This window comes from Sarcophilus harrisii, chromosome 3, assembly GCF_902635505.1.
Source record: "Sarcophilus harrisii chromosome 3, mSarHar1.11, whole genome shotgun sequence".
NCBI classification, from domain to species: domain Eukaryota; kingdom Metazoa; phylum Chordata; class Mammalia; order Dasyuromorphia; family Dasyuridae; genus Sarcophilus; species Sarcophilus harrisii.
This window is the reverse complement of record NC_045428.1, coordinates 191,453,336-191,480,751: the sequence shown is the minus strand read 5'-3', so window position 1 is coordinate 191,480,751 and position 27,416 is coordinate 191,453,336. Positions and strand designations below refer to the sequence as shown.

At 35.9% G+C, this 27,416-nt stretch overlaps 1 protein-coding gene across 1 annotated transcript in view; it reads left to right on the top strand.

Moving 5' to 3' along the window:
- NSUN3 (NOP2/Sun RNA methyltransferase 3) overlaps positions 1-27,096 on the top strand; it is a 351,925-nt gene extending 324,829 nt beyond the window's left edge. Inside the window, exon 10 of the transcript XR_004232888.1 lies at positions 27,029-27,096. The gene's annotated coding sequence lies outside the window, so the exon portion shown is untranslated. The remainder of the gene's footprint in view (positions 1-27,028) is intronic.
- The last annotated feature ends 320 nt before the right edge of the window (positions 27,097-27,416 follow it).

Below are 27,416 nucleotides of genomic sequence, written 5' to 3'. Positions count from 1 at the left end.
TTAAAAAAAGAGAAATGTAAATTAACCCCCCCCCCCCAAAAAAAAATAAAAGGCTTTAAATCAAGAAGATTCTAATTTGAATCATCATCCTCATTCTTTCCTTAGTGTTATCTGTGTTTAATACCAAGATATAGGTCAGGATGACTGGCAATTAGAAGCTAATAAGGTCAGAAGGAAGACTAGACTTCTGAGGACAGATAAGGTTGGTTTGGGACATAATGAGTTTGAAAAGATAGGTGTGCTGGGAGAAATGAACCTGAAACTCAAAAGAGAGGTTAGAGTGGGAGAAAAACATTTATATGTGATTTTAGAGTTTTCCAGAGAGAAGTCTTTAGGCCTATTTTCTGCTTGTATCTCTGCTTTCTTTGACGCAATTCCTTTCAAGGTTAAATGCCTTATTTTCATCTGGTATAGTGAGAGCTAGGAAAAGTTATCAACATGTTTATGGTTAACCTCAAAGTTACTTCATATAAAATCAGTCTCCCTTGAGAAATGATCTTATCCCTGTGTTAACCTCCTCCTCCCTCCCGCCTACACACATACACACACAATAAGGTTTCTTATTCTTTCACATGTTTTGTTGTCAGACTAAATGATGCATTTAAATTAGATAGTGATAGATTGTAATGACCATGCTAGCACCCAGGACACCCCAGAATCAGCCGGTGTCAGGATAAGCAAAAGTCCTCAGTTTTTATTCTTGGTCTTAGATGCAGGATTGAACAGGATGGAAGCAGATTCTCTGCGACCACCTTCTCCCTCGTCTACCGCCAAGAGTGTAACCCTGGCTAGCTTTACTCCACCCCCTAGTCCCTCCTATAATCCTATATACACCAATCATTGAGCCAGTATGGATAGTGGAAAGAACCATTTTCCAAACATATACCCATAGAGTATTGTCCAATCAGTAGTTAGCCTCAAGTGCTCAGCAGTCCTGACCTCAGTGCATCGATTCAATTGTTTCAGCCCTCTACAATAGATATTGGTTCTAACAAAACTAAATCTAACACAATTGCTGTTTAGTGCCATTCCGATCGAAAAACCCTATTAATTAAAGTCATACTCCAGAAATGTCAAACCATAGAAAACTTCCAGTTTTCAGAGGAATAATGCCTACTCTCTTTGCATGTTATACAAAGAGTAAATATTTTTCAACCAACTGCATTGGAGTTATATAGGCTTAGAAATGATTGTTCTAATTGGAAGCGGAAGGCGAGTCCTACCTACAAGCTTACCTATATCACTTAACAAAATATGGCATTTGAGTTTATTTTCACTAATATTTGATTATAATATAAGGCTATTGAGAGAGGAAAAGAATAATGGTTTCTGTTTTGGCTGTGCTACATACACTGCTAGCAGAACTATGAGAAGGCTTGTAGGGTCAGCTACAAATATAGATTTTTTTTTAAGGTATATCCTGGGTTTTTAGGCAGAGTTTTAGAGATGGTTGGGAAAAAAATCAAGTGGATATCTCCCAATCTCATAGTTAAAACAACTGAGATTCTATAAAATCTGGAGCCTATTGCCTGCACTAAACACTATGGAGAATAGTGGCCAAGAAATGCACATTTGGCATACATATTAAAAAGCTTACTAACATTTGAATTGTGCTTTAATGTTTGAAAAATTCTTTACATACTTTACCTCAAAGGGAAGATTTGATCTTCAAATTTTGTCTGTAAGAATTAACATGACATATACGTGCACTAATCTAAAAGTGAGGCAGCTACCTAAGTAGCATGGTGAATAGAGTACTGGACTTTAAGTCAAGAAGATTCACATTTTAATCCAGAGACATAGTCACTTTTTTTTTTAATTTATTTTATTTTTATTTTTTAATTAATTAATTAATTTATTTATAATAATAACTTTTTATTGACAGAACCCATGTCAGGGCAATTTTTTACAACATTATCCCTTGCACTCACTTCTATTCCGATATTTCCCCACTCTCCCTCCACCCCGTCCTCTAGATGGCAAGCAGTCCTATATGTGTTAAATAGACATAGTCACTCTTACTACAATTCACTTAACAACTATCTCCCTTAGTTTTCTCATTAGTAATATGGAGATAATAATAGTACTTATCTTTAAAGGTTGTTGTGAGAATAAATTAGATAATATTTATAAAAAGCACTTTTCAAACTGTAAGGCACTTAACCATTATTGTTATTAAAAGAAGTGAAGAAAAGTTCTTGCAACTTCTTTCTGGGTATATGTATATATATATGTGTGTGTGTGTGTGTGTGTGTGCGCGCATGCATGTGTGTAAATGAAGTTTTAAAAAAAATTCCCCCCAATTGTCTTAGTTTCTTCTCTAAGGGAGAAAAACCACATTAACTGATTTAAGTTATAAAGAATAACCTAATAAGATCTTTTATTAATAATATTTTATGGCTTAAAGTAAATACATGATAAATAGAAGGGAAATTGAATAATTCATTCTTATTGTAACTTGTTTCAGTTTGAACACTTGTCCTACAATCAAGCCCAAAAGATCTAGGTCTCCTGTGAGCACAGGATTGCTCCTTTTTTTTCCCTTTCAGTGATAGAATAAGGCAGATCTAACTTGGTGATCATAATCCCAAACATAAAAGAAAGTTCCCTTATTAGCTGTGACTTTCTGGTTGCCACTGATGTAACTGCAATATTTTTTCTGTAAAATGAAAGAGAGGTTTTGGATAAATGATCTCTGAAATCCGCTATTAAAAGTATAAGTCCATTAAATGACCTCTTTCAACTAAGAATCTAAATTCTTAAATTAAAATCTAAATTAAAAAAAAAACAACTATTTCTCTCTCTTTCTCTATGTGTGTGTACCTATCTGTAAGATAAATATCTATCTGTATTTATATTTTTCAATATCTGCATTAGGCTATGAAAATAACATCCTACCAAGATAGAAAGGTTTTTAATGAAGGGTTCACTAAAGACCTTGGTGCCTTTTGTCTGACAATCAGCTTAGCTAACTTAACAAAGGCTTGTTCTCAGAAGATTGCTAAATAGATGATGATTCTGCCTAGCAATTCATGAAAACTATCAAATAAGGCATGGTTGTGTTAGAGTCCACACCAAAGGAATGCAGAGTACTAGAAATATTGGAAAAAGATGTATTCAAATAGAATCATGGAAAAACATGAAAATTATCATTGCTACAGAAAAACGTTACATCTAGACTGAACAGGTATATTTCATTTTCTAAGAAATGCATGGCATAGATTACTCTCTCTACTTTTAGGTACTATTAAGTTGATCTAAATAATATTAAATACCTTAGAATAATTTTATTTCTTACAAATCCTGTAAAGATTGTATGACATAGAAAAACATACTTTATAACTAAGTACATACATGATTTGGACTCAAAGTCTCCTTATAGAGTTAATTTTTTTTAAATTCAATTTTATTTCATTTTGAGTTCCTAATGTTGTCAGAAGACTAAAAATATCTTAATGTCATATATAATGGAGCACTAAACTTGCTATCACTTAGACTTGGGTTTAAATTCCATCCTAGACACTTATTAGTTATGTCATCTAGGAGCTCTTTTGCTATTTCCTCATTTACAAAATGATAGGAATAATTTGATGGCTTCTAAGATCAATTCCAGATCTAGAGCTCTGATCCTATAATATTCCCCTCATAAGACCCTTATGGACTAACTCAAACCTTTGGGACTTAAACTGAGCATATGTTATCAGATCTTTCATTTTTAAAATGAGAATTTTTAAATAGATGAAGGGAAAGAAATTGGCAAATTATCTACCTTAGGTTAGATTTAAAAATCTAAATTAATAAAAAAAATATTTCTCTCTATGTGTATACATACCTATCTGTATTTGTTATAAATACAGAATTGTATTATCATTATTATTTTGTGACATTTTGCATTACTTATTACAAGAGAATTAGAAAAAATTAAACAAAAACAGCATAGAAAAAGAATTAGAAAAAAATTAAAAATAACATAGAAACAACTAAGACTTTGTTAAAATCATTATTTAAAAACATCCATAATATCTGAAAGGAATGTTGTGAAGAAAGTGTTTTATAATCCTTTAAATGTTATGCATATGTGGATTGTTATAGAGGATTATAAATTTGGTCAAAGTGGCCTTTATTTTTTTATTTATATGTTTTTGCTGAGGCAATTGGGATTGAATGACTTGCCCAGGGTCACACAGCTAAGAAGTATTAAGTATGTGAAGCAGGATTTGAACTCAAGTCCTCCTGACTTCAAGGCTGATGCTCTATCCACTATGCTTTCTAGTTGCCCCATAACCTTTATTTTTTATGAATAACTGGTAGATTAGTACCTTGTCTCTTGAGATATAGGTAAAATTCAAAGTAACATGGCAAATACACTCACATGCACATATACACATGGACACACACACACACACACACACACACACACATACAATATGTGAACCAGAGCTGTAATTAAGAATTTTTACATTAGAAATAATATAAACCATATCTATAACAAGTGGCATGATATACTGCTCCGGAAATAGCAGTGGAAAGAAATGATGGAAGACAAGGGACAATTCATCTCCCTGAATGTGGTTGCTTCCTATTTAAATTAATTTTTCTTATTTTTTTAAATAATAGTTTATTTTTTCTTAATTGCATATAAAACCAAATTTTAACATTCATTTAAAAAATATTGAGCTCTCCCTTTCTTCCTCTCCTTCCTATTCCCTGAGATAATCAGCAATTTGATATAGATTTTACATGTATAATCATGGAAAACGTATTTCTGTATTAGTCATGTGAAAGAAAACACAGATTATCCCCTATTTTTCCCATGAAAAAAATAAAATGAAAAATAGTATATGCTTCAATCTGCATTCAATTCTTTTCTGGAGGTGGATAAGATTTTTCAACATGACAAATGAAATTTTCTTAACAATAGGTGCTAAATTTTATTGTTTTTATGCTGCTGGATTCTAAATGCTATCAATGCTTTTTAAATTTGATTCCCTGAACAAAGCTCCATTCATCCAATACTAGTTATAGCTTTGTCACAAAAGTAGATAACATTATAGATTGCATGTTATTTAAAACTAGAATTAAGAATCAAATATTTTATTTTATGCATTCTTTTGTTGTTAGTTTATATTACAACCTAGAAAATTCAATGCCTGGTTACCAAAATCCACAAAAGTTAAGTTTCATGTTCATTTTTACTTAAAAAATGCTTCATATTTTTCTTAATGAAAAAGAGATAACAAAGACGGAGACAGAGACATAGACAAAGTCAGACAAAGACAGAAATAGGAAGAAAGGGAGAAAGAAAGGGAAAGGAAAAGGGAGAATTTTAATATTGTAAGATTCATCATTGCTATCTAAAGAATTATTGGGGTGGGGGGGAGTGAAATGGACTATTTGACTGTTAATTGACCTTAACATTTCCCCAGTTTTTGGTTTTGAAACCAAATACACATATCTGCCACAATCACCAGCACTATTACTCCTTTCCTTTAAATAATCTCTTTTGTTTTTCAAAATAAAAGGTTGTAATCTTCCCTTCCTTCTACTCTCTAGGCCTGGGGAAATTTTTTAGTGGTGAAAACAAATGCTTGACATGTTCTAACAGTCAAGGTTAATTTTGAGGCAGTGCATATGTTTACTGCCTCTTAAGGGAGCTTCTGGCAGCTTTGCATTCTAGTTGTTTGTGGAGCTGAAGAAACACTGCTTAAAAGGATTAATTTGGTGGGCACTCCAGAGAATTTGGAAGGTAAACAACTATTTCTTTTTTGTCAATATGACAATTAAGAATGGGAAGATTAAAGAAAAGAAAGTAAATTCAGCTTTGGTTCCTACAGTAGACTGATGGGTTAGTGATTCACTGAATAGCTAATAGGTACCAATAATAGGTTGTGGGCTAAAGAAATCTAAATCTGGTACAAACTTCCACATATACAAAGTTTTCCAGACACCTAAGAGAATCTGCCAACCCAGAAATAGAATGTTGTTTTTATTCATTTAGCTGAAGCATAAAGTCCTTCCTCTACCTCTCCTATCCTACTCTTCCCCAGATACCTGACTGAACAGCAGACTTAAGTCAGGAAATCATTTACTGGCATCCTTAAAAACTGCTTTTGATTTGATGGCAACTAAGGAAAAACAAAAACTAAAGGGGTAATCAGATGTCTTTTGATAAGAAAACTGGACTATAGCAGTAACAATCAGTGTGAGATTACAATGCTATTCAATGTATTCTAACCCCAACTCTGACATGAATTAATTACGGGGTCTTGGATAATTTACTATCTTTGTGGTTTGCTCAGTTGGCAAATGAGATGATAATATAAGATCATTTTTAACATCTTTTCTGTCTTCAAAATTTGATAATCCTAATGCTGCTTCCTTCACCCTTGGATTGTGCATATGTGTGTGTGTGTGTGTGTGTGTGTGTGTGTGTGTGTATGTACTATCCATATTCATACAAACCTATTACCAAAGACATGTTTGCTGATATGAAAAAGATTTTATTTTTGTTGGGTTGTTAATTGGCAGTTTCCACATTTGACTTGTTTGTAAATAAGAATCAAAGAATATTTTCAAAGAAATACATAATTTACAATAATAATAAAACCTTAGAGGTTTTTAAAACAGAGGACATGGGTTTGAGAACCAGTCCTACCAGTTGTTAGCTGTGTGATCTTAGGAACATTATAATCCCTCTGAGCTTGTTTCCATAACTATAAAATGGCAATAATAATATTCTGTCTTTATTATCCTGTTAACTTCTTTGCAGAGTTGTGACATTCAAATAAGATAATGCATGAAAACTGTTTTGTAAAACTTAAAACATTATATAGATGTTAACCATACTTATTATCATAGTAACAATGGAGATGCTATAAAGCAGTTTCAGATTCTTGTGGTAAAATCTTATTTATGTTCTATTTGCTTCTTTCTGGAGTTCATTTTAAATCAATTATAGACCTAATTGAGAAAAGGAAAACAAAATTCAATTTTATATATGTATATACATATTATATGTATAGACATATTTTCCACATATGTACATAAATATATTCATGTTTATATATACACAATTACTATTTACCACTCCTCTTTTGGAGCAATAAGTAATTCAAAATGTCATAAAATAATAAAAAATATAGCTTTCCCATCCTTCAACTTCCAAATAGTCATGCCTTGCTTTAAGAAAATAAACTACTTGAATAGAAAAATAGATGATAAGCAAATCAAAAGGAGATGCTTCTCACTTCAGAAATAACCAATTCCTTCCACAGTATGCTTACAATCTCCTAGAAATACTTTCAAAAAGATTTGATTACAAATCATGAGAATCTCTGAAACTTGCACTCAAAGACCTGCTGAAATTGGGTCATGTAAATCTTTAGTGACTTTTTAAGGATTTATTACTTTCTAAAACAGTGTCTGGAAGAAAAAAATCCTTCTCTTTATTAAATTCAACAAGCATGTTTTTAGTGCCTCTTAGGTGGTAAATTCTTGTTATGCAATAAATTCTCATATAAAGATGAAAAAAATAATGAAAATAGCCCTTTCCTTTAAGGAACTCATATTCAATGTCTTCTCCCTTAAAAGCATTCAAAATGTATATATCTTTTTAAAGCCAATGGTAATTGTATTTTTATCAGTTGCATATAAATAAAAATCAAAACTCCCTTTAACCTTTTTATTTCCCTCAAACCACCAGCATTTTTCTTCTCCTCTCCTTCACCAGCAAATTTCCTTAATCTAACTTATTTCTTTGTTCCTTGCAATTTGGTTTCCACCTCTACTACTTTACAGTGACACTTTTATCCAAAGTTCCTTATAATTAAATCCAAGTGGCTTTTTCCCCTTCAATCTATCCTCAATTCCCTGGATCTTACACTCAAACTTGATGCTGTGATCCTAAAGTGATGTGCAATGTTGCAAAAAGTTCCAGAATCTTATTATTATCCAGGGATAAAATACAAACTATTGCATCTTGCCTTTAAAGCCCTTCACAGTCTTGTTCTAGTTTATCTATTGTGTTTGAGTACCTTTCACACAGCCCATGATCTTGTTTGATTAGATTACTTGCTTCCCTTCACACACAACAGTTCATCTAATTTATCTGTGATTCTTCATGGTCTCTCAAGAAACTCTCCCTTATAGGAACTGACTTCCTTCAGTGCTCAGCTCAAGTACTGTTTTTAATATAAGGCCTTGTCTGGTCCTCTTAGTTTTTCTTAGTTTTTTTTAGTTTTCTCTTCACATGAAATTTCCTTGTATTATTTTGCATATATTTTCAATCTACTTATATTTGATAAGCACCATTTTAGCTTCATCCTTGTAGTTCTAATCCCTAGATCAATTTTTCGTGTATTTTGTTATTTGGTCACTTCAGTTGAGTCCAAATCTTTATGGAGATCTTCCTGACAAAGATACTAGTGTGGCTTACCATTTCCTTCTCCAGTTCATTTTACAGATGAGGAAAGGTTAAATGATTTGTCTTGGGTTATCTCACTCTTTGGTGTCTAAGGCTGGATTTGCACTCATGCAGATGAGTCTTTCACTCTCCAAGTAAAAATTTTATCCACTTCTGCCACAAAGCTGTCACTTATTAAGAAGAAACTCTTTGGGACTCCTCAGAGTTAGAATAGAGGAATAACTAGTAAATTGCCAAATTCTCCCATATTTACTTCCTCCAGTTCTGAGAACCACCATGTGCTTCATCCTAGTCTTTGACAAGCATCCATTAGCAACTATACCTTCATTTCTTTAGTATAACCCTGTGGAAATACACAAACACTTCACTAGACTCACCATATGCCAAACACCAGCACCTAGAATCCCTGCCAGGCAACAAGTAAGCTACCATACCCCTCTAGCCCCCAATCATGCTAGCCACCTCCCCTCCACCAAAAACCCCCTCAAGTGAAACACAAGAATCTCCCATAGGCCTCAGGGAAACATCAGTGCAGTTCCAGGTAAACATCCAGGGGCTATAGCGCCTGACACAAGAAACCTGAGATAAAATTCCTTCCAACTTGGGAGCAGAACTCAATTTTATTTTATTTATTTTATTTTTTTTCTGGTTTTCTATTACTTTTTTTTTTTTTTAAAGAACTTTTTATTGACAGAACCCATGCCAGGGTAATTTTTTACAACATTATTCCTTGCATTCACTTCTGTTCCGATTTTTCCCCTCCCTCCCTCCATCCTCTCCTCCAGATGGCAAGCAGTCCTATACATGTTAAATAGGTTACAGTATATCCTAGATACAATATATGTGTGCAGAACTGAACAGTTCTCTTGTTGCTCAGGAAGAATTGGATTCAGAAAGTATAAATAACCCAGGAAGAAAAACAAAAATGCAAGCAGTTTACAATCATATCCCAGTGTTCTTTCTTTGGATGTAGCTGCTTCTGTCCATCCTTAATCAATTGAAACTGGGTTAGAACTCTTTGTTGAAGAAATCTACTTCCATCAGAACACATCCTCATACAGTATCGTTGTTGAGGTATATAATGATCTCCTGGTTCTGCTCATTTCACTTAGCATCAGTTCATATAAGTCTCGCCAATTCTCTCTGTATTCATCCTGCTGGTCATTTCTTACAGAACAATAATATTCCATAACATTTGTATACCACAGTTTACTCAACCATTCTCCAATTGATGGACATCCATTCATTTTCCAGTTTCTAGCCACTACAAACAGGGCTGCCACAAACATTTTGGCACATAGAGGTCCCTTTCCCTTCTTTAATATCTCTTTGGGGTATAAGCCTAGTAGAAACACTGCTGGATCAAAGGGTATGCACAGTTTGATAACTTTTTGAACATAGTTCCAAATTTCTCTCCAGAATGGCTGGATGTGTTCATAATTCCACCAACAATGTATCAGTGTCCCTGTTTCAGAACTCAATTTTAAAAGAAGGGGAAAAGCCCTCCCAAAAAAGATGAGAAAACATGAAGAGAAAAAAAAAAGAATCTGACCATAGAAAGTTCTTATGATGACAGGGAAGATCAAGACAGAAATTCATTTTTTAATTTTTTAAAAATTTTATTAAAGCTTTTTATTTACAAAACATATGCATGGGTAATTTTTCAACCATGACTCTTGCAAAATCTTCTGTTCCAAATTATCCCCTCCTTCCCCTCCTCCCTTCCCCTAGATGACAGGTAGTGTATTACATGTTAAATATATATAATATTTAAATCCAATATATGTATATATATTTATATATTTTTACATTTATTTTGCTGCACAAGAAAAATCAGATTGTAATGCTGGAGAAACTGAGCAAGACAGAGATTAGAGACCAATTTAACACTTTATTAAATGGAGACATATACTGGGACGAAATAGATCTTGGTCCCAGGACTAGGGGAGACTATCATCTTAAAGAATCAAGCATTGGGCATTAGACAACAGGACTCTTTTATAGGATTACAAGAAAAGTGGCATAATGGGGGAGGTACCTGGATAGGGATAACCTAATGGGGGGAGGCACCTAGGATGACACAATGGAGGGAGGTACTGCAGAGGTTATAGATATTTTAATGACATCTAAAATGGATAAACCTGTATCCTGTCAAATATTAAGAAGGAAGGATTATAACCTAAAGATATAAAACCTTATCTCATCAACCATTTAAGAAGGAATGATTATAGCCTGGGGTTTTGTGGCAGAGCAACTGAGGTAGACTTTTACCTCATCAAACATTAAAAGTGAAAGGTTATAACCTGAGGCAGAGTAACTAAATAGGACAATTAGGGAAACTAGGTCAGGACATCAAAAGGGAACTGTGGCACAACAAGATTAAAAAGGAAAGAAAAAAAAAAACCCAAGAAAGAAAACAAAATGCAATTAAACAATAAGAGAGAGAGTGAGAATGCTATGTTGTGATCCACATTCAGTTCCCACAGTCCTCTTTCTGTGTTATATGGCTCTCTTCATCACTGAACAATTGGAACTAGTTTGAGTCATCTCATTGTTGAAGAGAGCCACGTCCATCAGAATTTATCATTGTATAGTCTTGTTGTTTCCATGTATAATGATCTCCTGGTTCTGTTCATTTTACTTAGCATCAGTTCATGTAAATCTCTTCAGGCCGCTTTGAAATCATCCTGCTGATCATTTCTTACAGAAGAAAAATATTTCATAATATTCATATACCACAATTTATTCAGCCATTCTTCAATTGATGGGCAGTTTCTGGCCACTACAAACAGGGCCACCACAAACATTGTTGTATGTGAAGATACAAATTTAGAAGAGGATAATGGTGTCAAAACACTTAAGAACAAAACCCAAAAGAGCAACAGCAATTGGTCTCAAACCCAGAAAGAACTCATGAAAGAGCTTAAAAAATCAAATGAAAGGTAGAAGACAAATTGGAAAAGAAATGAGAGTGATTACTGGGCTTATATCCCAAAGAGATCATAAAGAAGGGAAAGGGACCTGTATGTGCACAAATGTTTGTGTCAGCCCTCTTTGTAGTGGTCAGAAACTGAAAACTGAGTGGATGCCCATCAATTGGAGAATGGCTGAATAAATTGTGGTATATGAATATTATGGAATATTATTGTTCGGTAAGAAATGACCAATAGGATGATTTCAGAAAAGTCTGGAGAGACTTACACGAACTGATGCTGAGTGAAACAAGCAGGGCCAAGAGATCATCATATACTTCAGCAACAATATTATATGATGGTCAATTCTGATGGACCTGGCCATCTTCAGTAATGAGATGAACCAAATCAGTTCCAATGGAGCAGTAATGAACTGAACCAGCTACACCCAGTGAAAGAACTCTGGGAGATGACTAAGAACCATTACACTGAATTCCCAATCCCTATATTTTTACCTGCCGACATTTTGGATTTCCTACACAAGCTAATTGTACAATATTTCAGAGTCCAATTCTTTTTGTACAGCAAAATAACGGTTTGGACATGTATACTTATTTTGTATTTAATTTATACTTTAATATATTTTTTAAAAAAAGAAATGAGAGTGATGCAAGAGATTATTTTTAAAAAAGAGTCAACAGCTTAAGGGGAAAAAAACAATTGCTTTAAAAAGTAAAATTGGCTAGATAGGAAAAAAAAAGGATATAGCAATTCACTGAAGAAAACAAGTCCTTAAGAAGTAGAATTAGCCATTTGGAAAAAGAAGTACAAAAACTAATTGTGGGCAACAGCTCCTTGAAAGTTAGAATTGGACAAGTGGAAGCTAATAATTCAATGAGACAATAAGAATCCATCAAACAGATTCAAAAGAATGAAAAAAATAAAAGAAAATATAAACTATATCATTAAAAAAATCTGATCTGGAAAACAGATCTAAAAGAGACAATGTTGTAATGGGCTGAAACTGAGCAGATGCACTGAGGTCCAAGCACTTAAGGCTAATTACCAATTGGAAAATCCTCTATTAGCATTTGCTTGGAAAATGGCCCACCCCACCATTCTGTGCAGGCTCTATCTGTTGGTGTATAGCAGGGGTCCTATTACAGCCCACGGGCCAGATGCGGCCCACTGAGGACTTTTATGCAGCCTGCCAGGTTATGGCAAAATCAGACCAGAAGTGACGTTCGATCAAAACTCCCTAGCAAAGCACACTTGCAGCACTGGGCTGAGGTAGCAGAGACAAAGTGTGAGGCAATACTGAGGTGAGATGAGTTCCTAGACCGGGGTGTGTGGTGTGGGGAAGAGAGAGAGATGCAGAAGACAGAGAACTGACGACCCACGGCCTTGTACAGTAATGGCAGCCACCACAACAGACAGGCACGGGGATGTACAATGCATTCTGCGCATATCACGACCACTGCAGGGGGAATTCATTGCAGCAGTGAAGGTTGGAAGTGGGAGGCATCACAGTGCAGAGGCAGCCTGGAGAAAGTTGGGCATTGCAGTCTGTATGTTTCTGTGTGGGCAAAGTTATTGCTGGTATATTGTTTTTGTAGCACTGTATATATATATTGGTATTTTACTAATAGCAATTTGGAATCCCTAGGAAATAATGATGTCAAGAAAAAGAAAAATTGACTCGGAATGTAGGATATTCAAAGAACAGTGGACTTATGATTACTTTTTCATGCAGTACAAGGAAGGAGCTGTATGCCTGATATGCCAGAATATAGCATCTGTATTCAAAGAATATAATTTGTGTGGACACTATGAAACTCAATGCAAAGATAAATATGATTGTTTGGTTGGAGAAGTGAGAAAAGATAAAATATTAAAACTGAAAAATACATTGACAACTCAGCAAAATACTTTTGTGAAGCAGAAGCAGCTAAATATTTCATCCCTGCAAGCAAGTTTTCAAGTTGCCAAGCTAATAGCACGCACTGGTAGACCATTTGTGGAGGGATTTGTTAAAGAATGACTTCTTTCTATTGCCAAAGAGATGTGTCCAGAGAAGGCTGACTTACTTAGTACAGTGAGTCTTTCAGGACCTACAATTACACGGAGGATTGAAGAAATGGGAGACAATCTGCATCAGCATTTGCAAAACTCCATAAAAAAAATTTCATATTTTTCCTTGGCACTTGATGAAAGTTTGTGATTCTGCACAACTTCTAATTTTTATTCGTGGGACAAATGATTATTTTGAAGTCATAGAAGAGCTTGCTGCACTGCAAAGCATCAAAGGAACAACTACAGGAGAGGATATTTATGAAAAGTTTTGCCAAATTATGAATGGTTTGGAGCTGAACTGGGCTAAACTAGCCAGCGTGACAACTGATGGTGCTCCTAGCAAGGTGGGGTCTAAGAAAGGAGTAATTGCTCTCATTAACCAAGAGATGGACAAACATAACCATTCTCATCTAATAGCCATATGCTGCCTCATCCACCAACAAGCACTGTGTAGTAAATCACTGAAGTGGGACTCTGTTATGAAAATTGTGGTTTCTTGTGTTAACTTCATTAGAACTAATGCACTAAATCACAGACAATTTCAGCAATTTCTGTCTGAGCTAAATGTTGAGTATGAAGATGTTCTATATCACACAGAAGTCCATTGGCTTAGTTGAGGGAGAGTTTTGAAATGTTTCTATGACTTACTTCCACAGATTACAACTTTTCTGCTTTCAAAAAACAAAGAAGTACCAGAGCTCAATGATGCAGAATGGAAATGGCACCTTGCCTTTCTGACAGATGTAACAGAGCTACTCAACAATTTCAATATGCAACTTCAAGGAAAGGGGAAGCTCATCTGTGATATGCAATCACATTTCAAAACATTTGAAGTAAAATTAGGCCTCCTCATCAAACAAGTGAAGGAGGAAAACTTCTGCCATCTCCTCACAACTCAAAATCTGTTAGCGGAAAAACTGCTGATTGCATTCCCAAACAAAACGTGTTGATTCACTGGAAAAATTGCAAAAGGAGTTCCAATTTAGATTTAAAGAGCTTCATCTACATGAGTAGGACATACAACTTTTCCATAACCCATTTTCTATTTGACATTGAAAATATGGATACCACCAGCACCTCTCCCCAGCAACCACCTCCTCCTATGTGTAGATTGTAAAAGTAGTACTCAAGGCCACAGAAGAAGGGAAGAAGTTAAAGGTGAAGTTAAAAGTACAAGTCTATCCTGTGATTCAACAGTTTAACTCTTCAGGTCAAGAAAGTAGAACATATGCTCCTTTTGTTATAAAAATTCTCAAAGACCTGAAAAAGGCTTGCACTCTTTATGGGGCTACATCAACTTATGTTAAGCTGTTATTACAGAATTTGGCTTATGAAATCTTAACCCCTAGTGACTGGAAATCTATAGCAAAGGTATGCTTAGAACCTGGGCAAAACTTGTTGTAGCTTTCTGAATATAGTGAGCTCTGTAGGATACAAGCCCAACAAAATAGTCAAAGTGGAGTTAATACTTCATTCACCTGTCACCAACTAACAGGTGTAGGTTCTTATGCAGATATTTCAGTACAGATTAATTACTCCATAGCAGCATATGAGCAAATTGCTGCTGCTGCTATCAAAACATGGGCTTCCCTCCATAATAAAAATGACAAGAGTGAGGCCTTCACAAAAATAACACAAGGGCTAAATGAACCCTTTGCTGATTTTGTGGGACATTTGCAGATGGCTGTCATACGAACTAATGGTGAAAATACAGTAACAGACAATGTGATAAGGCATCTTGCTAATGAGGTTTGTAGAAGAATTATACTAGGACTATACAAGGATGCTCCTTTAGAGGAGATCATAAGACACTGTGCCACAGTGGGCAAATATACCCAGGCTATGATGTAGACTTCCTAAGATCTGAACATGGAAAGACAGGGTCCCTTCTGGCAAGGGATTTCCAGGGATACTCATTAATGCTTTCAATGTGGTAAAGTAAGGCATCTGAAAGCTCAGTGTTGGCATAGAGACAAAATGAGAAAACAGGGTGGGAGAACCAGACCTCATGTCCAAAATGCAACAGAGGCTTCCATTGGCCCTCAGAATGTAGTCTGATTCAGGGAAATGGGATGAGGGGCCCAACTCCAGGGCCCCAGGCAAAAGACATTTGGGGCATGATGGATGGTGCACCCAGAGAGTGCCTAGAAGTCCACTACCCAGACATGACCAATCAGCCAAGAAGCCATCTGATGGTAGAAAGGGATTACAATTGGGGAGAATAGAGTTGAATGCAGCTAGGACAACTGAGATACCCCCTGGAGAGGTGAAATCTGTTCCTCTCCAGCCTATGGATCCCTTGCCTCCAGGCACAGTAGGCTTGACCATTTCACCTCCTGCAAGCACCAAACAGTGTCCATCCATACACTGATGTGGGAAACTGGGGAATGTGTAGATAATATTCCAGTCACTAATACAGGTAGACAGTGTGTGACTTATCACCTAGGAGAAATAGTAGCATCAAGTTTACTGTTACAGACTCCTAATAAGCAATCTGTTAATAGTCACCCAGATTCTGACACCAAGCAACAAAATCCAGGAATATACTGGACAGCAGCTGTGATAGCTGACCAACCTATGCTCACTATCTATAAAAATGACATACCATTAGAAGGATTGGTAGACACAGGTATAGATCATACAGTCATTAGAGGTGCCAAGTGGCCCAGTCACTGACCAAAGATTAAGGCACACACCTACATGTCTGGCGTAGGAGGATCAATAGCAGCTGTTGTTAGTGCTACTCCTTTAAGATGGATATTTGAAGGTGAAACAGGAGTTTTTACTCCTTTTATATTTGAAAAAAATCCCCATCAATCTGTGGAGAAGAGACATTTTACAATAATTAGGATTATGAATGAGTACTTTGGTTTTTTAAGCAGGGCTGCTGTTGAAGGCCTGCCAACACTCTCACCTATTCCTATCCAATGGAAAACTGATACACCAGTGTAGATAGAACAGTGGCCCTTAACTAAAGATAAAATTCAGACCTTATTAGACATAGTATAGGAGCAACTTGACCAAGGACACTTACAACCTTCTCTAAGTCTTCGGAATTCCCCAGTATTTGTTGTAAGAAAGAAATCTGGAAAATGGAGGATTTTGACTGATTTAAGAAAGGTGAATGAACAGATGGAAACTATGGGAACTCTTTAGCCTGGACTTCCATCCCCTACTCAATTGCCTAGAGAATGGCCTTTTGGGATTGTATCTATTCTATCCCTTTAGATAAGGAGGATATGAAAAGATTTGCCTTTTCAGTGCCCAGTGTTAATTTAGCTGACCCTCATAAAAGATATGAATGGATAGTTTTGTCACAGGGAATGAAATACAACCCTACTATGTGTCAAAGGTATGATTGCTGCTGCTCTTACTCCAGTAAGAAAAGCATTTCCAAAAGTAATGTTATTACGTGGATGATATATTGGGATATGTACCTGAGGAACAAATATTAGAAGCATGTCTACAAAAGACCATAGAAACACTAAGGAACTACAAATTACACATAGCTCCAGAAAAAAATTCAAAGATATGCTCCTTTTCAATATTTAGGATATGAAGTATACTCTAACGTGCTTACAGTACAAAAACTGTCCTTAAGAACAGAGAAGCTAAACCCCTTAAATGACTTCAGAAATTGATAGGAGATATCCAATGGATGAGACCAGTGTTAGGCTTGACTACCTATCAATTGTAACCATTATATGACATTTTAAGGGGAGACAGTGCTTTAAACTCACCACGCCAGCTTACAAAAGAAGCTCAAGAGGCTTTGAGAGAAGTTGAACTGGCTTTATCCAATGTAGTTGAGTCACTCAAAAACCTTTGGAAATATCAGTTTTTGCTACACAAGAGGCACCCACAGCAGTCCTTCATCAAGGAGACAGTGTGATAGAGTGTGTGAACCTCCCAGCACAACCAGAACAAAGCCTTACTTCTTACCCAGTGTTTGTGGATAGAATTTTATTAAAGGCCATTAAGTGAGCATTACAATTATTTGGGATAAGACCTGACAAGATATACACCTTTTATACTAATACACAAATTAATATGTGCTGTTGAACCATCCCAGAGTGGCAAATTTTATTAGCCAAGGCTCTAAATTTTACACATGGGTCTCCATTAAAGATAACCAGGTTATTACATAATTGGCAATAGATTTTTGAAGAAAAAGTTTCTAAAGTTCCTCTTAAAGGACCAACTATCTTTACAGATCCATCCAAACATAATATTTGCGCTATATACTCTCACGACTTAAGTATAAAGAGAGTAGTCAGAACTCCTTTTCAGTCCACTCAGCAGAATGAATTGTATGCAATCATTCTAGCTCTTATTATCCAGGAGATATAAATATAATATCTCATTTGGCCTATTCATTGGGTGTGGTACAAAGAATATCCACAGCCCAAATAAAATTTGTAACCTCTAATATATATCAGCTCTTTAAGAAACTTCAAGAGCAAGTGAGAAAGCATCCAGGTAAAATTTATATCTTGCATGTCCACTCTCATAGTAGCCTTCCAGGTCTTATTTTTGATGGTAATTCTTCTTCTTCTTTTTTTTTTTTTAATAGCCTTTTATTTAAAGTTATATGTATGGGTAATTTTACAGCATTGATGACTGCCAAACCTTTTGTTCCAATTTTTCTCCTCCTTCCCCTCACCCCCTCCCCTAGATGGCAGGATGACCAGTAGATATTAAATGTATTAAGGTATAAATTAGATACACAATAAGTATACATGACCAAACCGTTATTTTGCTGTACAAAAAGAATTGGACTCTGAAATAGTGTACAATTAGCCTGTGAAGGAAATCCAAAATGCAGGCAGGCAAAAATATAGGGACTGGGAATTCAATGTAATGGTTCTTAGTCATCTCCCAGAGTTCTTTCACTGGGTGTAGCTGGTTCAGTTCATTACTGCTCCATTGGAACTGATTTGGTTCATCTGATTGCTGAGGGTGGCCAGGTCCATCAGAATTTGATAGTAATTCAAAGGCAGATAGCCTTCTAATCATGTTGGCCAATATTCCTTTATTTCAGGCAGCCCAAGAATTTAATTTTAAATATCAAAAGGCTGCTCGAGCTTTAGGTTTACAATTTGGAATAATAAGAGGGGAAGTTAGGAGCATAGTAAAAGCTTGTACAGCTTGCCTTACTTTCCACGCTCCTACACTGCCTCCAAGGAAGAACCCTCGTGGTTTGAGACCCAAGGAAATTTGGCAAATGGATGTGACCCATTATAAATCTTTTGGTCGCCTGTCTTTTATCTGTGTTGTGGTAGATATCTTTTCAGGATTCACTCCTGCAATACCAGCAGCAAAAGAGACAGCCTGAGTAGTCACTGAGTTCCTTATCCAAGCATTTGCAATCATGGGTGTGCTATAATTAATAAAAACAGATAATGGACCTGCATATATTTCTAAACATTTTGCATATTTTTGTGCACAGTATAAGATTTTACACATCACTGGCATACCTTTTAATCCTCAAGGACAGGCAATAATAGAGAGGAGAAACAGAGACATTAAGATGCTCCTCCAAAAACAAAAGAAAGGGGAAGCCACAGGTTACCCTAGAGAACTTCTAAATTTAGCTCTTTATAGAATTAACTTCTTGATTTTTGATAAAGATGCACTGGTTCCAGCAGACACGTTTTATAACCCACCAGAAGGTCAGTGTCCAGTGCGAGCAGCTCCACTATCTTTATTTTTTATTTAATAGCCTTTTATTTACAGGATATATACATGGGTAACTTTACAGCATTAACAATTGCCAAACCTCTTGTTCCAATTTTTCACCTCTTACCCCCCCACCCCCTCCCCTAGATGGCAGGATGATCAGTAGATGTTAAATATATTAAAATATAAATTAGATACACAATAAGTATACATGACCAAAACGTTATTTTGCTGTACAAAAAGAATCAGACTCTGAAATATTGTACAATTAGCTTGTGAAGGAAATCAAAAATGCAGGTGTGCATAAATATAGGGATTGGGAATTCAATGTAATGGTTTTTAGTCATCTCCCAGAGTTCTTTTTCTGGGCATAGCTAGTTCAGTTCATTACTGCTCCATTAGAAATGATTTGGTTGATCTCGTTGCTGAGGATGGCCTGGTCCATCAGAACTGGTCATCATATAGTATTGTTGTTGAAGTATATAATGATCTCCTGGTCCTGCTCATTTCACTCAGCATCAGTTCGTGTAAGTCTCTCCAGGCCTTTCTGAAATCATCCTGTTGGTCATTTCTTACAGAACAGTAATATTCCATAATATTCATATACCACAATTTATTCAGCCATTCTCCAACTGATGGACATCCATTCAGTTTCCAGTTTCTAGCCACTACAAAAAGGGCTGCCACAAACATTCGTGCACATACAGGTCCCTTTCCCTTCTTTATAATCTCTTTGGGATATAATCCCAGTAGTAACACTGCTGGATCAAAGGGTATGCACAGTTTGATAACTTTTTGAGCATAGTTCCAAACTACTCTCCAAAATGGTTGGATTCGTTCACAACTCCACCAACAATGCATCAATGTCCCAGTTTTCCCGCATCCCCTCCAACAATCATCATTATTTTTTCCTGTCATCTTAGCCAATCTGACAGGTGTGTAGTGGTATCTTAGAGTTGTCTTAATTTGCATTTCTCTGATTAATAATGACTTGGAGCATCTTTTCATATGACTAGAAATAGTTTCAATTTCTTCATCTGAGAATTGTCTGTTCATATCCTTTGACCATTTTTCAATTGGAGAATGGCTTGATTTTTTATAAATTAGAGTTAATTCTCTATATATTTTGGAAATGAGGCCTTTATCAGAACCTTTGACTGTAAAAATATTTTCCCAGTTTATTGCTTCCCTTCTAATCTTGTCTGCATTAGTTTTGTTTGTACAAAAACTTTTCAGTTTGGATAATCGAAATTTTCTATTTTGTGATCAGTAATGATCTCTAGTTCTGCTTTGGTCATAAAGACCTTCCCCTTCCATAGGTCTGAGAGGTAAACTATCCTGTGTTCCTCTAATTTATTAATAATTTCATTCTTTATGCCTAGGTCATGAACCCATTTTGACCTTATCTTGGTGTGCGGCGTTAAGTATGGATCAATGCCTAGTTTCTGTCATATTAGTTTCCAATTTTCCCAGCAATTTTTATCAAACAGTAAGTTCTTATCCCAAAAGCTGGGATCTTTGGGTTTGTCAAAGACTAGGTTGCTATATTTGTTGACTGTTTTATCCCTTGAACCTAATCTATTCCACTGATCAACCTCCACTATCTTTAGATAATTGCCAGGTGATGTGGAGAGATCCAGAAAGTGGTGAATCAAAGGCATCAGATAGGTTAACAGCTTGGGGGAGACGGTTTGCTCTACAGGTGGAGAAGGAATCAGATGGGTGCCAACGAGCTGTATTTGCCTTGTCCACCAGAGAGAGATGGAGCAGACCCTTGAAATGAAGACCCAAGAAACATCGGGTGGTTCCATTGCTGACTGTTCCCACCACTGAAAGAGCATGGCAGTTATGGCGTTTGAATCATGGACATCAAAAATTGTTGGACTTGAAAATCCTCAGGAATCATTGCATTCTCTGAGACATGATAAGACTGTTGTAGGACTTGAAAGCCCTCAGGAATCATTGGATTTTCTGAGAAATGATAAGAGTGTTGCAGAACTTCAAAATCTGCTTAGAATCATTGGATTCCCTAACACATAAAAAGACTGTTGCAGGACTTCAAAAACTTGCGGGGCCCATTGGATTCCCTGACACGTGAAGCAATGGACAATAGATTAGTTTTGGACTATCTCTTGGCTGCTTGGTGTATGTGTGACTATTGTTTACATACTTCCGGAAATCTTTTACAATACCATGTTGATTCATATTCTTTGTTATATCACTATTTGCATGTACAATTCATGTTTGTTACTCCACATCAAGCCTGCACTGACTGTGGGGAGAGTCATCACTAATAGTCTGTGCGTTATTGCTATACGCTTGTGTAATACCTCTCATGCTGATGGGTTTGTGTATACCTATTTCTAATAAGACCCTTCAGCCCAGAAACCTGCTAGCAATCCCCACTTCCCTTTGGTGCTTTTCATCTTTCTTCCTGAGATGTCAGGTATGATCATCTCCTTTTTAGTGCTTTCACCTCCTTTCCTGAGAAGTCAGAGAGGGCGTGATCACCTCCCCTTGGGGGCTCTCACTTCCCTGAGAGGTCAGGGATGGTGTGACCATTTGTGTTCTAAAACAAAAGGAAGTGGGAGATGCAATGGGCTGAAACTGAGTTGATGCACAGAGGTCTGAGCATTTAAGGCTAATTACCAATTGGACAATACTCTGTTAGCATCTGTAGAATGGCCCTGCCCACTACTCTGTGCAGGCTTGATCTGTTGGTGTATAGAGAGATTGGGTGAAGGATTTAAAGGGTGGAGTAAGAAAGCCAGAGCGACTCCTGGCCGGTTTCGTGTCACCATCTCTCTCACTTCATGTAGCCATTCCTCTCACGTCCACAAAGAATAAAAAGGATTTTTGTTGATCTTGACTCCAACTGATTCTAAAGCATCCAGGGTGCTAACACGGTCTTCACACAATGTCAGAATCATTGGACTACCTAAAATCCATCATCAAAATTAAGTTCTGTAAGGCATCTTTCACAGAATTATCAAGGAAAACTGTCCTAGATACCCTAGATACCCTAGAGCCAGAGGGCAAAAGAGACATTGAAAGAATCCATTGATTCAGGAAATCACTCAAAAAAGTGATTCCAAAATAAATATTCCAACAAACATAGTCAAATTCCAGAAATATCGGTTTTTGGAAAGAAACAATTCTAATACTAAGGAACCTGAATCAGTATTATAAAGGATTTAGTCAAGTGGAACATGATATTCTGGAGGACAAAGGAGCTAGGACTGCAACCAAGAATCACTACCTGATGAAATTAAGCACAATACTCCAAAGGGCAAAAAGGGGTATTTAGTGAGCTAGAAGGATTTCAAGCTTTCATAAGGTGAAGGCCAGAACTGATACAAGAAATCTGAGGTCCAATATCAAGAACCAAGAGAAGCCAATAAAAGATAAAAAGAGAAAAGAAAACATAAGGGATTCAGTGGAGCTGAACTATTTATATCCCTATATGAGAAGATTATACTTGTAATTTAAAAAAAAATTATCATTAATAGTACAGATAGAATATACATAGAGGATATGAGTAAAAGGTGAATTTGATATAATGATATAAAAAGAAAGTATAATATACTGAGTGCAGAAAAAAAGGGAGATATAGAATAGGGAAAATTATTTAACATGAAGACACATGAAAAACCTATTACAGTGGAGGGAAGGATAGGTGTGTGGGCTATGGGCATCACTTGAACTTTTCTTTCATCAATATTGTTTCGGAAAAATAGTGTGTAGGGAAATACAAAGTTAATATTCATAATTGTGAATGTGAATGGGATGATTCCATAAAATGGAAGTGGATAGGAGAGTAGACAAAAAACCAGAAACCTACAGTAATGTTGTGGTGGCAAAGAACTGGAAATTGAGGGAATGCCCATCAATTGGGGAATAACTGAACAAGCTGCGGAATATGACTATAATGGAATATTATTATGCAAAAAGAAATGATGAACAGGAAGATTGCAGAAAACCTTTGAAGGATTTGCATGAACTGATTCAAAGACAGGGAAGCAGAAGCAAGAGAACATATATCATATCATATCATGTCATGTCATGTCATATAATATAATATAATAACAGCAACATTGTATAATGATCAGCTATGATAGACTTTGCTGTTTTCAGCAACACAATGATTTAAGATAATTACAAAGGACTCACAGAGGAAATTGCTATCTATATTCAGAGGAAGAACTGATGTACTCTGAAAGCAGATCAAACAATCATACTTTTTCACTTTATTGTTTTTGTTTTTTCTTTTGATTTCCTTTTGATTCATAACAGTAACTAATATAGAGATAGGTTTTCCATGATAGCACATGTATAACCTGGATCAAATTGCCTATCATTTTAGGAAGAAGGGAGGGTAGGAGAGAGGGAGAGAGGAAGAGAAAAAATCTGGAATTCAAAATCTTGTAAAAATGCTAAAATTGTCTTGACATGTAATTGGGAAATAACATAAAATTTAATTAAAAAGAGTAAGCCCTTAATGAGGGCTATTGATTGATTGATTACTTTCTTCCTCTTTGACTTCTGTAACACTTTGCTTGCACAACTCTCCTTTTATTTCACTGACCTTTCCTTGAGAGTCCTGATCTTAGAATGATATTTGGCTCACATAATATGACTCCCAAGGTTCATGAAATTTGGAGGAGTGTTAGACTTGGATACAGATGTGATCTGGATTTGAATCCAATTGCTAATTGATTGTGTGTCCTTGACCAAGGCATTTAATACTCTGGTCTTCCTGACCCTATATCTAGTGCTCTATCACCCACTTAAAGGGGGAACAAAAAGGAAAAAATAAGAGATATTGTGTTTATTAATATTCCTTTTAAAATGACAACCTTGCCTTTAAATATCAACAGCTCTTTTAAGTACTTGACATTTTCTTTTTTTAGAGAACTTATTATTAATGCAATTGTTGATGAGAAAAGATGAGTTAATTTACCAAGATTCAGTATAAACTGATACATGAAATGCCCTGTCTGGGGCTACTTCCTAACTTATACTTACACATGAATTTTTCTAAAAGATAACACATCTCAGAATCAAGAAATTTTCAGGACTATGCTCCCGAAATTATGGCTCATGAGGTCACAGCAGTGAACTTACTTTTTATAGTTAATCTGAGCTCAAAGAAAAGACAGTTATTGAGTTGATAGTCAAATTAAGTCAATAAGCATTATTAATTGCTTACTATGTGCTAAGTATTGAGTCACACAATGGGAATACAAACAAAGGCAAAAATCAATCCCTGATTTTAAGACCTTACAGTGAAATAGGGAAGTAACATGCAAACAACTATGTTCAAATAAGAACTATACAGGATAAATTGGATGTCACCTTAGAAGGAGGTATTAAGGGGAATCCAGAAAGGAGACTTTTTCTGAGACTTGAGAGAAGCCTGGAAAGCCAGGAAATAGAGATGAGGAGGGAGAAAATTCCAGGTGGAATATAATGAGAGAAATGATGTTTTAGAATTCTGGAAAAGCTGGAAGGGGGCAGGTTAGCTAGGGAATTGCATATTTGATTCTAGAAGTAATAGGAAGCCACTGGAATCAGTTGACCAGGTTAGACTTGAAATTTAGGGTGATCACATTGAAAGATAAAGGGAAAATTGATGTAATCGAGGAGAGACTTGAGACAGTCCAATTAGCAGGATATTGTTCAGGAATAAGAAAATGAGGGTTTGGACTAAGGGGGTGTCAGTATCAGAGGAGAAAAGGGGACAATATATGAGAGATGTTACAAAGGTAGAAACAATAGAACTTGACAACTGATTGAATATAAAGGGGAGGCGTGAGATAGAATGAGGAATTAAAGATGATAACAAGCTTGTGAGCCTGGATCATTAAGAAGAAAGAGGTTCTCTCAACAGTAATAGGGTAGTTTGGAAAAGAGGTCAGGAGCTGATAAGATAATCAAGGGAATAGTATGGAGGAAGAACAGAAGAGAGCCCAGGACAGATGTTGGCATCTGTTGGCACAAATTAACAAACTTGTGACTTGATTAAAAATCCAGCAAAGGAGATTGAGAAGGAGTGCTCAGATATATAAGTAAAGAAACAGTATAGAGAAATATGACAAAAACCTAGAGAGAAGAGAGAACAAGGTCAGGGTGGTCAACAGTGTTAAAGATTTGAGAGAAGTTATGAAGGAGAAAGACTTAGAAAAGATTTGACAGTTAAGAGACCAGTGGTAATTTTGGAGAGAACAGATTCGGTTAAATGATGAAGTTGGAAACCAGGCTACAAAATGTTAAAACTGAGAGGCTTTCCAACAGTGGGATGATTGAGGTCAGTTCCAATGATCTTGTGATGAAGAAAGCCATCTACACCTAGAGAGAGAGGACTGTGGGAACTGAGTGTGGATCATAACATAGCATTTTCACTCTTTTTGTTATTGTTTGCTTGAATTTTGCTTTCTTTCTCACTTTTTTCTTTTTGATCTGTTCTTACTTGTGCAAAAAGATTATTGTATAACTATGTATACATATACTGGATTTAACATATATTGGATTACTTGCCATCTAGGGGAAGGGAAGGAGTGGAAAATTTGGAACACAAGGGGTCAATGTTGAAAACAAAGGGTTATGTAAGGGTCAATGTTGAAAAATTATCCATGCATATGTTTTGAAAAGAAAATGCTTTAATAAGAAAAAAAAAAGAGTGAGAGAAAAGAAAGAGGCATTGATTGTAGAAGGTCCTCTCAAGAGTTTTGTCATGAAAAGAAGAGACTTAGAATAACTAGAAGGGATAGAGCAAGTGGGAGGTTTTTCAGGATGAAATAAAATGTATATATTTGTAGACAGAAGAGAAATAGTCAATAGGGAAAAATTGAAGATTAATGAGGGAGAAGGGATAGTTTATGGAGAAGATGGTTGGAATGGATCTTTTGTGCGTGTAGAGGAGTTTTCCTTGACAAAGAAAAGGACCACTTCCTCATGTGAGACAGGTATTATAAAAACAACAATAACAAAACATTTCTCTCAGAAACTTGGAGTATATTCTCCCACAGCTACACCTAGAATTAATGGGAAGAATGGGCACATATAGAGCACACTAGTAGAGAGACACTGACCTAAAGAAAACATGTGACTAAGGCAACTCATGCCTCCAACTTTCAGTGTCCCAATGTTTCTTTCCATTTCTTAATATTCTAGGCAGATCATTTAGGCAGGTTCCCTGTATCTATAATCATAGTTTCCTTTCATTTTGATTCTCAGAGGTCTCAATTCGCAAAACTGTCTCCTGCTTTGACACTACGGGAACGCCAGAGAATGTGTCCCACTTTTTAAAGAGTCACGAGTGGAGGGACTGATCCTCGGCCAATCAATAGACAGATGCTCTCAAATTCCATTGAATGTAATTAGAGAACTTTATGCTTCATAAAGGCATATTAATTTCCTCCCTCAAAGCTCCTTTCTCTCATTACATACATGATTTCAGTGTCTTTGGAATTGGAGAACCTAGGATCCAATCCTACTCTTGATGTTTACTAGTCCTGTGACCTCAGGCAAATCACACAACTTCCAGAGATTTGTTTTCTAATCTTTAAAAATGAAAAATAAAAAATTGGACCAAATGGTACTTGAGATTCCCTTCCCACTCTAAATCTGTGGTACTATGATCTTATGATCCTCTGATATTGAGTGCTCTTATTATGTTTGTTTCTATAAATCTGCTATATAGGTACAGTTTCAACAGAATATCAAAAAGTTTGCTTTTTAAATGCAATGCTAGGAATAAATACAGTGTCTTTCCAGGTTTCATTAAGATTCTTGAATATAATTTTTGTCAAGATATTAGGAGACACTTTAAACTGCTCCCTGAACTTGGCATGACAACAATACTTTGTTCACCTTCTGGATTATCTGATCCTCTTTTAAAATGATATAATTTTTGTATTTCTTTGATTCCTATTTCCCACAGAATCCTAGGGGAGCTGATACTGTTCTCAACTGCAACAGAAAGTGATCAATAAAATTTTCTGACTTAAGTGAACTGATCTAGATGTTTCACTCCTTTTCCTACTATGGTAATTCTGGTTCTGTACCTTGTTGAATGATTACAAGGCTCAGTGACTCCAGTGACTTGAGACAATCCCAAGGCTCAAAAATTCCAATAACCTAGAGACTTTCCACAGGATAAAGAATGCCTGTGTTGCCTTCCACCAAAAATGCCAACTATGGAAACTGTACTCAAGACCTAACAATGATTGTGTCCATCCTTTTGATGTTTTCATGCATGAAAATCTTACTCTCATCTTAAGCCTTCTCAGGAGCATTTCACTTGCAAGCTTTTTTACTTACTCTGATAT